General features: G+C 37.0%; 1 protein-coding gene and 1 non-coding gene across 5 annotated transcripts in view; one reads left to right on the top strand and one right to left on the bottom strand.

Annotated features, from left to right (window-relative positions):
- The window catches only part of LOC125227284 (tensin-1), a 155,436-nt gene that overhangs the window by 120,029 nt on the left and 20,785 nt on the right, over positions 1-14,622 (bottom strand). The window lies entirely within an intron of this gene.
- On the top strand, positions 4,278-4,349 carry Trnam-cau. Its single transcript has one exon. It is a non-coding gene; the product is annotated as a tRNA-Met (tRNA).

The raw sequence follows: 14,622 nt of genomic DNA, 5'->3' as shown, positions 1-14,622 counted from the left end.
TCTGTTATTCGTCCATTTCGAGTCATCCGCGATCGTTCCTAAATTAGCTTGGCCTTAGCATTCACAGCTACTGTGCATAATCAAAGGTCACACTTTTACTAGTCCACATCAGACTATGTGGCTGGTATGTGTAGTGAACAAGGGCTTTGCAGGCCTGCACGCGTCAATCGGCTCATACATAAAGCGATGCAATCAATAACAATGCCCTCCAATGTCGGGCGGCTCTAAAATGTGCATGAATGGAAGTAGGTGGTGTATCGAAATGTACGTGCACAATGACACTTTAGTAGGTTACAAGGCGCCGGTTCTCGGAATCCAATTCATTGTTGAATAATTCGACAAATCCCGACAATAAATCGCAAAGGGTCGGACTCGGGAGTGGCAACTCCCTCTGCGGGGTGCAGGCGCGGACGGCAGTGGAACACAAACACACTTATTCCAAGTTTTGTTATTACATATAATGTTACTAACACCCCACATGAAGAAACATATTAGTAGTTCCAAAACACAAACTAGGATTTAGATTACCCTGTCTTTGTTTTTTTTTCTTATAATAACATTTTTTGCCCCTAAAAAAGTGTCTCTGTTGAGTTAAGCTGTGAGTTATTTCTTCCGATGATCCTTCCCAGTGTCCTTAAGGTTAAAACCCGACAAAGAAAAAATAAAAGTGAAAAATTACTGGAGCGGAGCATAAAACCGAAGCTCACAAGAGCGGCTACTGCCTGTATTGCCTTCATAACGAGTTTGATTTTTTGTTTATCATGCCCAATAATTTGGCGATCGAAATTGTTTCGTGATTGCGGCACACAACTCGTACTAGCTTCCGTATTCAATCGGGCGTCGGGCTTACCGGGAACACTTAGCGGAGTTTGCAGAAGGAGTAGGACGTTGCTCTGCGACTTGGTGTATTTCTGCGAACGGAGCAGTTAAAGCAAAACCACTTGACTACCTATTTTCTTCATTTTCATTAGTAATTTAAACGTCGTTTAGCCATTTGCCTAACTTACATTTCTATGCTTGTTCTCAGTAAAATACGCATACAAATTTAATAATAATAATTTTGTAGTAGTAGTCTAATGGCATTAGGAATTTGAATCTACATAATACCTCAAGTATAAACTAAATAACAATATTTTGTTTTATAATACCTTACTATACTATCGGTTTCCTTAGTAGTCTTTAAATTGCCTGCCTGCCTGTCCAGTGCGATACCAATACAGAGGACCTACCGCAAATTTCATCCGATCTCTATATGTTGCCTCCTTATCACACTTACAAACGAATGTACAAGTGCGACAGAGAAGCAATAACTTGGTTCGTGGTAGCCCACAGCATCCCCCGCGCCGACCGCCGCTGGACCCCCAAGTCTCCCAACGCGCACTTATATTAAAGAAAGGGTCGCGCCGTCTGCGTGGCGACCTTCACCCACAAACATATAGCTTTATATATATGTATACAAATGCGACTAGATATATTCGTTGGAGGAATACTTACCCGCACGGCCCCGGCTTTTACCTGAATGTCTTGAAGCTGTTATGGAAGTTTTAGTATTTATTTTATTATAAGTTTCAGTGAAAAAATCCTTTCGATCATTTTATTATAGGTTAGATGTCAATTAGAATAATTGTATTTAATTTCAAAATGTTGTCCTTGCTGTCCATGATGTTACTTGTTTTCCTTTAACTATGAAGTTTTTAGTATTTATTTTATTATGTCAATTGCTAACAAAAGGAAGGAACAAAAGCTGTCATATTTGTTAACATTTTTTTTATTGAGCTTTGTCTATTACCTTATCTACCTTTATAGTGCGAAAAAAGATGTTTAGTACCCGTTATGTAATAAAGAATAAGAAATAATCTATGGTAAAGTATACATGCAATATTCGTAGCGGATGTTTGCATGTAACCAAATCAAAGTTTCCATCAAAGGGCACGTGCCCGTTGTGGCGGGAATAAAGGGTTCAATTATGGAACGTACATTCTTCAACGGAAGCGGCACTCGTTTGATCGTAATACTTTATTGTTTCTCTATAATTTTAAACGTTTACGCATAAAAGTCTAAAAAATCTACGGAGTCTGACGGAATTACAATTCAAAAATGTAAGTATACCTACAGGATCATATAGGTATCTATACATATACATATATATAGGTACCTGATGTAAACCCAACGAAGCACTAGTCTTATTTTTATTTCAAGCTTAGATACTCGTAGGTAAGTATAGCACGTGTCAACATAGGGAGCAAATATTACATCTCCCATACGACGCGATGTTCCATTTTCACCGTTATCTCTGTAGACACAGCTTGACATATTACTTTCGTAAGCTACGCTGCGCACGTGGCGTGATTTTGTCAATTTCATGAATTTCCCTTTATCCGGAACATTTGTATTCATGACGGGGCGTTTAGTCGATACCTGCCGTCCTACGCTTCCTTTGAAACAAATCAACAATTTAGTGAGTGAGCCATCTGTTCCGCGGGCGCGAGCGCTCAAAGCGACGTGACATCCTCTGGCGTCGACGCGCTCTCACGGCGGTGACACGACGTGTAATATCCATCGATCACTCCGCGGTTCGAATAACTCGATAATGACATTACGGGCACGTAACGCTGGGGTGTAAATCATATTTGCGTGGGCAAACAATTTCTTCAGCTACGCCGTAGCGATCGTAGCACTCGAGATTTGCATAAAAATGCGAAGCTCTCGAGAGCTTCCATCGTCAGATAAAATGACAACGCAATAGCGACAGCGGGACCCTAATTACTTCAACTCGGAAACAATAGATGCTTACCATTTCTAAAGGACCATTGTCTTAGGATGCCACGATTAATTTTGGGTCTGAAGTGTTTTTCGTCTTTAAGCGATAAAATGCAAATTATTTAGGTACAACAAATAACCACGGCTGACTATTGTCGATATGAAAAACAACGTCTATCATCTAATTTCACACATAGTCTAAACCTACTTATAAAAAGATAAAACAAAGAACTTGCCTCTCCTTTGATATAGGTCGAGATCCAGTAGAGCGATTGTAATTTGTCGTGGTTTTCTATTTGTGTCTATTTTGGTGCCTTACCGTCACGCTTAATAAATTGAGGGACGAGGGTTACTTTAATACGAGTCACCAAAATATAATTATGTTTTTATTCGGCTATTATTAATGCCTCGTGAATCTTGTGATGTTTCTGTTACAAAGATGATCATAATTTAACTAAATATAAAATATTTTTATGATTCTACAAAATGATTTGATTTTTAGATAATCCAATTCTTTTACTAAAATGTGGATGTATCTGACAGGTCTCAAGTTATAAGAGCCAACTCAAACTAGTCTCCCAATGGCATTTCCCATAGTACGGCTCATTAGACGCTGACGCTCAAAAGACGCTAATCTAATGGGGCCCTAATAGACTAATAGCAGCATTTGTAAGTTTAATTATTTTCAATGAAAGAGCGCAGTTACTCGGTCAGTCACATTCATTAACGCAAGCAACTCGGGCCAATTAAAACAATCTGACCCTTCTGGAGCAGAACAGCTTTCCGGTTCCGATCGCGCCCAGAGTGTTGCATTAGCCATAAACAATATTTCGATTAAGTGCTTTTAGTTATGTAACAGTTACAAAGAGGAAACTATTTGGTACAGAGAAGGGATTGCACAATATCTACAAAATGTGTGGAATTGATAAGTTGTTTAGCAATTGACTGCAACATCGGTACGTATGTCCGGTTCAATTTAGTTTAGGAATAAGATGCACCTTAACAGTTAACGCCTATTACCAACAAGAGTAATTATTTAGATATCTAATTGTCACAATAGAATGTATGGTTTTCATTATCTACTAACCTCTGGTAATTTTTTAATTTGGTAAATAAACTGACTCGTTAAATTATTGAAGAAAATCGAAATTACGCCTCATGGGTACTTAAATTGAATTCAAAGTGAAATACGGATAGAGTCACATCGATTGATTCCATAAACTCCATTTTCTTATCAATTACGGTTAACATCACTAAATTGAGAAAGATAGGTTTTTTAAATACTTATTGTACAAAATATTAAGGTAAAAAAATTGTCAATTCTTCGTTAGAAGTTAGAATCTTTCATGTAAGTACATTATTATGTGTTTTTCTTAATTAATCATACAAACGTATCATTAATTGACTACAAAACCTATAATCGTTTAGCGTGTACTTACGCCCTTTTGCTACCCTTCGAAATATCTAATCAAACGCCGTGCAGACAGTGGCAGCTAATTTCGCCCTAGCACTCAAGTAGCAGAGTGGCGCAGTGGAAGCGTGCTGGGCCCATAACCCAGAGGTCCGTGGATCGAAACCACGCTCTGCTAAAATTCTTTTTATGATTTTTTAATTTTTCTCTTTATTTTTTTATACATATTTAATAGTTCTGATCACGTTTCAACGTGTATATAAGTATTGATTTATTTTGAAAAGAAATTAGAAATGTAATCGTTTCGTGACTGTACCCCGATGCCACGTAAAATTTATGGTTGCATGGGTTTACTAGGGGTTTTAAACTAATATTGTCTATGGCCATCAGCCGAATGATGATGACCGGACACTCCCTCACTTTAGGGTTATACGAGGGTCCGTCCCTCATGCCAGGTATGAGGGTGGCACCGGCTAAGTAATGGCACGTGGTAAAGGTAATGTATATTAATATCATGTTACTTAATAGTCGACATGATAAGCGATGGCGTAAGTTATGAGATCATTTTTGATAAACTTGTGAACCGATTATCAGTATTATCACCGGCCGTGCGTTTTGCAAACAATGAACCACATACATTAAGTTTGTTAGTGTCTATCACAGACTGATAACTTCTGGGTGGTGAGATGAGGTGTCCCGTTTGCAGACTTTGCAGTGTGTGTGTCTATGTTTGTGACTTGTGGACGTGTGTAAGTGTGTGTGTGTGCGTGTCTACCTCCGGTACTCCGGTCCCGCGGGTTGCTCCCCTCATTATTCCAAACAAAACGCAAATTATCAAATTGTTCTACCAAACGGTTTGATCGAGGATAATGAACGAATTCCGGCATTTTGTTGAATTATTTAATTAATTTGATTGGAACAATGTTTACGCATATATTTTTATGTTTTGAGGACTCTTATTTATGTTATGTATTGTATGTAATTCACTGATGTACCTACAACAACCATACAATAACCGCAAGCCAGCAAGTACATAATTCTACAGGGTGTAAACCTAATACGGGCGAACCTCTTAACGATGGTGAGTATAGGACATAAAAAATGGAATTAAGTAACTTTTACTTGAAATTGAAATATTTTTTATCCATACAAAATAATTCGGCCCGCAACGTAATGCAAACGGGTCTCTATTGGTTCCCATAATTTTTTTAGTCCGATTTTTACAATCCATAACGTTGTTAGTCATAATTTTTAATAGTCATATTATCATTAGTCATAAAGTTGAATGTCAGAAATTGGAGGTCAGATTTTTGCAAGTCATCATTATTGTTAGTCATAAACATTGTTTGGCATAATAATCAAATTGCATTTTGTGTTATGGACATAATTTTGAAAGCAATAAACATGTTTGTCATAATTGTCGTAAAGTATATTTTCGCAAGTAATAATGATTACTGTCCACATTAACTTTAATCATAACATTCAATGGGATCTATATTATTTTTCATTAAGTTTGAAGTCATAATGTTTGTTCGTGTTCACTATCGTTTTTCGTTGGGCTCACTGATTTTCCCGCCATTTCGTCTTTTACATGTTATGTGTTTTATTTTTTCATGTTGCTTTTAAGAATATTAGGCCCGGCCAGCGATTCGACGGAGCCCCGCTATGCGGGGCTCCTATTTCTGCTCTGAATGACACAAGGTAACTAACGAACCTACCCGAGAAATGAAAATTTTCTCGTTGGGCTCACTGATTTTCCCGCCATTTCGTCTTTTACATGTTATGTGTTTTATTTTTTCATGTTGCTTTTAAAAGTATTAGGCCCCGCCAGCGATTCGACGGAGCCTCGCTATGCGGGGCTCCTATTTTTGCTCTGAATGACACAAGGTAACTAGCGAACCTAGCTGAGAAATGAGGATTAAAATACTCAATGAGCTCACTGATTTTCCCGCCATTTCTTCCTTTGCATGCTGATTTTTGTAGTATTCGGCTTCGTCAACGAGTAGAAGGGGGGCAGGGGTCCTATTTCCATTCTAATGGACGCGAGGTAAATGCGGACTACCAATAAAGTCATAAGGTATAATGTATCGATTGTCCACATTTTCGTTAGTCATAATTTGGTTTTTCTCAAAAACGCGTCACTTTTCAGGATTGCCATAAAACAAACCTAACCTAACCTATCTATAGGTGACCCTAATGAAACCGTTTCAGAATTATGACTAATGATAATCTGGCTAACAAAGGGATCCGTTTTAAATGTTATATTCATCAACTTTCTTGATTCTAAGATTATAGTATTCTATAATATGGGTTGTTAACGTTAGAACTATTAAACGTTATTCGTAACAAAGATTATGACTTATGAGGTTTATGCCTTAAAACTGTATGCAGAACAATCAGTAGGGCTTCAAAAAATATGCCTAGTAATATTTCTGGATAATTATTGTTATGCCTTTCAATTTTATACTCATCAACTTTATGACTTTTAAGGTTATGGCATCCAATATTATGGGTTGTTAATGTTAGTACCATTAAGCATTATTCGTAACAAAAATTATGACTAGTGATGTTTATGACCACAAAATATATGAATAACAACTTATGACTAACGAAATTCTGACCAAAAAGTTTATGGGAAAGAAAGGGGTCCCAATGCAAACACTCTCGCGTTAACCGCTCGTTGACAGTTGTCATTGATTGTCATCGCAACCACGTTTACAGTATATTGCTGCTGGGAATTTTTTCAAAAATTCATTATGGGGTGAAAATTAAAAGTAACTCAAAAACACCTCTTAATTAATGATAACAATATTGAATTATATGCCTGGTTTCATTTATCGCCCTTATTAGGTTTACGCGCTGTATAAGGATTTACTTATTAATTATCATATTAAGTAGGTATAGGTACACTATTATGTGACATAATTAGGTACTTACTTGTGACCAAACATTCTTATCTTATACATAATATATTTTTCAATTAAACTACAGAAAACAAATTTCTAATAAGTATTAAATTCTGTTATCAATGAAACATTGGATTTGTTTATAGTAAACACGCGTAGTTTTTATAAGTATTTCACGTACCTAATCAGAATAATACATCACACAGAGTAGGTACTTATGCATTTTACTTAGGTACATTTGTAAACTTAACAAGTTAAAACAGGCGGCCGAGCAACTCAAGCGGCGCAAATATGCAGCTATCGACAGCGGCTGCATGTTTGAGCCGTTTGGGGTAGAGACGCTTGGGCCGTGGGGTCAGGGAGCGCACTGCATTTTCGCAGAGCTGGCGAAACGCCTAATAGACGCGTCGGGTCGGGGAAGGCTGGAGCATATCTTGCCCAGCGCATCGGCATTGCCGTTCAGCGCGGCAATGCCGCCAGCCTTCTGGGCACTCTACCGGCCGGCTCTGACTTAGGTTCGATTTTTTATTTATAGGGTTTTATTTTATTTTATAGGTAGATTTAGTTTAATAATAGTTTAATTTATTAGTTTATAGTGTAGTTTTATTTGTATTAGTTTACTTATTAAATGAGAACCGAGTTAAAACAAGGATAAATAAATCTTAATTTCACACAAGTAGAACAGTTGCAATTTTGTGTGATTTCAATAGTTTCTCGTATGTAAGGTTCCGAATTTAGAAATAATTAATTGTTTAAGATATGAAAAAAAGGAAAATTTATTTCGTGTAATAAATCAACCTTTCCTTTTTCAATACCAGACTCAAGACTGCAATAGTTTACGTACCTACTAAATGCCTCACCACACTAACCCTGGCTGTTTACGGATGAATGACAGGACTCGGCCACATCCATCTATGGCAGGCACATGGAGAAAGTTGGAATCACGATCCACCATGCACTCGCCGACATGACTTGTCTAGATACCTACCAGTACATACATGACTCGGAATGGAAAGGAATTCTATGTCTAAGTTCCTCAGTTTCCATGTCGTTTTGTACGTAACTTTCGTTGTGTAAGTTACTAGGTACGAAAGTTAGGGCGGTTTAAAATTAAAAACTTTAAATGTATCATGTACAATAATGAACTATGTTTAGCATAAAGGGATCCGTATGTCATTTAAATCCCGAACATTGCTATATATTATATGAGTTAGGATTCGTACCGAATGCTACCCACAGCCTCCGAATTGAAAAACGAACTTCGTCCGTCATATCCGTTGACCCATCACCATTTCTGTAACTGTACGTTTGAATAAAACAAGTAATAAAATTTATTTTTAACAAGCAGAAACGTCTGCTAACGATTCTAAACATTTTTATATTAAAGGAAAAAATGGAAAAATTTACGCTTCCGGCGGGACTTGAACCCGCATCATTTGCAATCCGTGCAAGGCTCTTAACCAATTGAGCTACGGAAGCCACGCCGGACATCGCAAATCTTTCCCGCCTTTCCTTATTTACACACGTCTTGGGGTGACGTCTAGCGTAGCGTTGGTTAAGAGCCTTAAACGGATTGCAAATGATGCAGGTTCAAGTCCCGCCGGAAGCGTAAATTTTTCCATTTTTTCCTTTAATATAAAAAGTAATAAAATAAACCACAATCACTTAGCACTTCCACTTTATATTTAAATACGTTAATTTTGTAAATATTACACACTCAATGAGTCACCCTACACATTGATCGATTGGAATTTTTGTGAGTTCATAAAGTGTGGCAACGGGTCAAATTTCAAGTGGTTTATAATTTCTTAAATCTTAATTTACAGCTTCTCAGTACTCATCAGATTCCGGGCCACCCGCGCCGTGGATAATTCAGTCACCGTTTACGTATAACTCATGCGCAGGCGAACTTATAAGGCTTGCGCTCAACATACGTCTGTGTCGGATGTAGCGGGCACCCGAACCGAGTGGCTCACGGGGACACCGGCCCCTGACCCGTCCTCACCGGTTTCACACCTCATAACCTAAACCATAACAGTTATGGAAAATAGATAGGTACCCAATTTTCACGGTTCTACGATGTTGGAGCTATAAAATTGACAAGCCTAGTTATATTACCCGTATAAATAGACAGGTAGTTTGTCTAGCCAGGCTTTCACAACACTATGAAACAAATTAACTGCACGTAACCTGAATACTAATTCCAGGCTCGAATAAGCACTGACCACGGGTTAGATTCCTGAGCTCATTAAATGTTGGCTATCCGTATTTCGTGTCCATTAATCGCACTGGTAGTTAATTACAGACCCCGCCGCCGCATTCTCAGCTTTTGATCAAAATTCTATTTATCTTCATTAACCAGTGCTTATCACGGTAGCTTTTATTAAATTAGACCTTCTCATACGGGTTAATAAAAGACAGACCGCTAGTTTAATGGTACTTTAACCAAATAAAGGGACGAAAGTTTGTACATTAAGCAGACCGTCGTTTATGTGACCAAATTTCTACAACAAGTGGGACAACTCAACTTTTGAACATTTTTAACCGACTTCAAAAAAAAGGAGGAGGTTCTCAATTCGACTGAATGTTTTTTTTTTGTATGTATGTTACCTCATATCTCCGAGAATCGTGAACCGATTTTCAAATTATTTTTTTTAATCGAACGGGTATAACCCCGAGATGGTCCTATTGGCACCAAGTCGGGGTCTGATGATGGAAGGTCAGCTCCTCAATGGTTAGGAGTTAAAGGATAATTATTTCACTACTGTACGCATATTCGGACTGATACTTATAATATCAATAGGAACCACTAAAAATCAACAAATAAATAAACTTTTTAACAAAAAAATTAAACCGCCTTTTTAAAATAAGCGCGCTACAAAACACGGAGAAACTAAAAAGCAAAAAATAATGAACCTTTGAATTCAGATTTCTTAAAGGATTTCAATAATCTAAACATTCAAATTATAAACAAATCAATGATTTTTGGAGTCGGGGCCCCTGCGTATGTGGGTGGGGCAAACAAGCAATAGCAAGACGAGGAACAGGGCTGGTACAGACTACAAAAATCATAGATTTGTTTATAATTTGGATGTTTAGATTATTGCAATCCTATAAGAAATCTGAATTCAAAGGTTCATTATTTTTTGCTTTTTAGTTTCTCCGTGTTTTGTAACGCGCTTATTTTTGAAGGCGGTTTTATTTTTTGTTAAAAAGTTTATTTATTTGTTGATTTTTTGTCAAATTCAAATACAGTTAGGTACTACATGTTATTAGCATTCACAGTACGGTAGAGTTAATGGGTAGGTAATAGGTCTATGGAAATTAACGATGTGTTCCAAAACCTGATCACGGATTAAGTAACTATTAAAAATGAGTTCACCTCTAATCTTAATTCGTACAAATGTTAGTTTCTCTTGTCTCAAAATGGGACATCCACGCTGCCCGTGCTCGAGTCTTGCAGCATTGTTTGTCCAGTGTCGAAACTTATGTGACGTCGACTCGTGCACCCAGATACCTTACGCAACACGACACGACCTAACGCGCAACTGCCGCAAACACATATAAAGTACCTACTTACAGTAACCTCATCAGCGTTTCTGACTAATAATTTTTAAGGACATTATGTCTTTAAAATGGACACCTTAAATGGTTTACAAATGGGCCGGCGCTGCTGTTGTTGGTCACCGCACCCGCTCGGCGGAGTGTTTGGCGAAACCTCTTATTATCATGTCTAAATCAGTAGTAATGATAACAACTCTCAACACAATAGGAGTCATTGCCTTTTCCAGGGAACATTTATTTTAAACGTTTCCAGTTAATGCTTTATTTATATGATAGAACCTACGTAAGTACATTACATGTTTCATGAAACTTTTAAATTAGACTGCTTCCCCAATTTCGTCGGTTTTCCCTTTGGAAACAAAAGAAGAGCATTTATAGATTATCGGAAAAGTCGTATTCATCGTCACACAATAAAAGACGAATACCTAATTACTTATAGGTTTATTAATATCGGCAGAGAAAAGAGACTTATGTATCGGACAGTAGCTATACTTCGTTAATGGCCAACATAATATGTATACTCCCTAACGAATAAATCTGAACTATGTATAATTATAATACTGCCATTAGGTAATACTGCCTCCCCAGATATTTATTTGTACCTCTGCCATCCAAATAGATATTTAAAAACCGCCTTCAAAAATAAGCGCGTTACAAAACACGGAGAAACTAAAAAGCCAAAAATAATAAACCTTTGAATTCAGATTTCTTATCGTATTGCAATAATCTAAACATCCAAATTATAAACAAATCAATTATTTTTGAAGTCGGTACTACCAGACCTGTTTGCCCCTCCCAACCATGCGCAGGCTGGCCCCGCCTTCAAAAATAATTGATTTGTTTATAATTTGGATGTTTAGATTATTGCAATACGATAAGAAATCTGAATTCAAAGGTTTATTATTTTTGGCTTTTTAGTTTCTCCGTGTTTTGTAACGCGCTTATTTTTGAAGGCGGTTTTATTTTTTGTTAAAAAGTTTATTTGTTGATTTTTAGTGGTTCCTAGTGATATTATATGTATCAGCCTGAATATATGTACAGTAGTGAAAGAATTATCCTTTAACTCCTAACCATTGAGGAGTTGACCTTCCATCATCAGCTCAGCCACATAAAATTACTACCGTCAGGCGTAAATACTGGTGTACCTTTGAAAAATACACTATAAACCTTACATGTGCCTATAACATTTGAAGAGTTCCCTCGATTTCTCCAAGATCCCATCATCAGACCCTGACTTGGTCCCAATGGGACCATCTCGGGGTTATACCCGTTCGATCAAAAAAAATTTTGAAAATCGATCCACGATTCTCGGAGATATCGAGTAACATACATACAAAAAAAAAAAAAAAAAAAACATTCAGTCGAATTGAGAACCTCCTCCTTTTTTGAAGTCGGTTAAAAAGAGAATAGATCCTTTAATTTAAGTGTTAAGGGTAACGTGTCCAGAGTATTCCTACCATTATCATTAACGTAAGATATAATTAGATCCAGTTCTAACACTTCACGTTATGCAGAGCTACGACAACTTAATTGCCTAAATTGTCAGCGGCTTGCTCACAAAGTGAAAAGAACGGAACGTGACGAGGGGTTGGCTCGTCTGTCGTAGTGGTCATACGTCATGCTGTCAGCTCGCCGTATGGCGGTGTATAGAGCCCTCAGACTATAGAGCCCCGGAGCACCGGACTGGCTGGAAAAAGTTTTATAAATCACAAAATGAATTAAGAAACAAACTACCGCAGATTTTATTTGACATATTTTTGTATAGATAGGATAGTCATCATTCGTGAAATGTGTGATGGTGACTTGGCGAGTACCAAGAATTTTATATATATCTCTGGATAGTGCGTGCCGACCAATGAGTTGAAGCCAGGTTCATTCACCTTTACTCCTATGTTCTATCTCATTCCAACACTGTGATGTATTGCCAGATAAGTTAATAAAAAAAACGTATAAAACATTCTTCAATCAAATTGACTTACTTTTCTTTGTATTATACAAAAAAAAACTCAGTCAAAAACCTTATTTCTCCGGTATTTACCTCCTGCGTACTATGGGAACACTAATAATAAAAAAATATGCCCGATATGTCAGAATTGTCAAAATTCATTCACCGATTCAGAGATTTATTTTGCAAAATAAACGTTTTTCGACGATTTACTTAAGTTCTGAGCTATGTATTGCATAGTGAACCATTGTGGAAGTAAATGGAAACCGAAATCCGACGTAAAATTTCACAAGTAAGTACTTATTTTACCAAAATGTTCATAAACCTCACTGGCAATAAATTTTCTTCTATTTTGCTTGTAATCTTGGTTAGTTCTTATCATTATATTGTTTTCATTGTCTCAAATTATATCAAAATTCCCACGAATAGGTTTAGAACGATAAATATGACCTTTAAAGAAAAATAATGCTATGTGTGGTTTTACGACTAGGGTGACCAATCTTTTTTCTTGCATGGTATTTACTCTTATTGAATGGAGCTAAATCTATCAACTTGGTACGGTTTCTATGTTCATAGTTCATATCACAGTATAATAATACCAACCTTATATAATTTATGTCTTTACAATTAACATGAATAATATTAAACTTTTCAGTGTTCCAAAAGATGAAGGAAGGAGGCAGCATTGGCTGTTGGCTGTCGATTGTACCGATAAAAGGAAATGTTTCAGAGCGTTCGACAATTTGCAGATTTGCACTTTAAGCCTGAAGATTATGACACAGAAAGAAATTTTAAAAATCAGTCCAGTAACGACGGATATATCGTGGCATAAACATTAAATTGAGATACATATATACATGCGAAGAGAATTGAAATACGTACGAATTGAGAACCACCTTCCTTGAGATTTGGGGCGGCGCTTAAAAATAAAGATACTGTTTTAAAACGTCCTAGTATTTCATTATTTCCCCATTGACAAATACTTCCCTTATATTTTTGTGGCTATTCCCACTAGTTACCACCAAGTTTTTACCTGTCCTAACTACTGGGATTTCCCCCACATTGTTAATTACCACACCGGGGTTAATAGCTACTGGGATTAGTTTTCCCAGTAGTTACTACCAAAATATTATTGTGATGGTTTAAAAATATATATTCCATTGCATGCTTTAATAAACACACTGTCAGTTAGTAAAAGACAAATACTTATGTAACTCCGTATAGACAGATAAAGTCTAAGAAAAAAGGTACCTCAAAACCATACAGAAAAAGGTACGGTGAGCTAGATGGCGATACACCTTTGGGGTAGGTACGCTCAGATAGATGGCGCTAATATTAATATTTGACATTTTAACACATATCAATATCATATCAAGCTGAGAATATTGTCAAAACGGAGGTTCAAAGGTTTTAAGCCTGTGTCGAGAGATGTAATACGTCAAATTCCGCGGGATATCCCTAATGTATGCTTAATCATGGACACCCTAAAGAAAGAGATGCAAGACCGGCGTGACGTAATTCAAGGTCAAATTTTCTGGCTTCAACTCATTGGTCGGCACGCACTATCCAGAGATATATATAAAATTCTTGGCGAGTACCGATATTCTGAAGATTATCTAGATGTCAAATTATTTATAACTTTGGACGATGTAAATAAGTAATACAAAAGTGTCACGCATAGACCACATAGTGCGCAAATCAGACAAACGTACGGTACGTATTGTCATTGTTGTTTTGTTACAAAGAAAGCCGTAAAAATGTTAAAGTTGTTGAATCCTGATCAAAAGCATAGCTTCAATCTCATAGGGAGATTTGTTCTACTTAAGTATAACTCCTGATATGTACCAGTTTGAAAAGAAGACGAGAGACTGACTCTAGTCACTCGAGCAGGTATTATCCCAAAAGGATTACGGGCAAATGACAAATATAAGAGGCTTTATCTTTACGGGGATAACTTGTAGGAAGGAAATATTAAGAGATGCTTAATGGCTTGAGTACAGGACACGCTCAGCACCATATTAAAATAGGTGCTTAGC

This window comes from Leguminivora glycinivorella, chromosome 6 (genome assembly GCF_023078275.1).
Source record: "Leguminivora glycinivorella isolate SPB_JAAS2020 chromosome 6, LegGlyc_1.1, whole genome shotgun sequence".
NCBI classification, from domain to species: Eukaryota; Metazoa; Arthropoda; class Insecta; order Lepidoptera; family Tortricidae; genus Leguminivora; species Leguminivora glycinivorella.
Note: the sequence above shows the minus strand (reverse complement) of the source record. Positions and strands in the feature narration are given on the sequence as shown.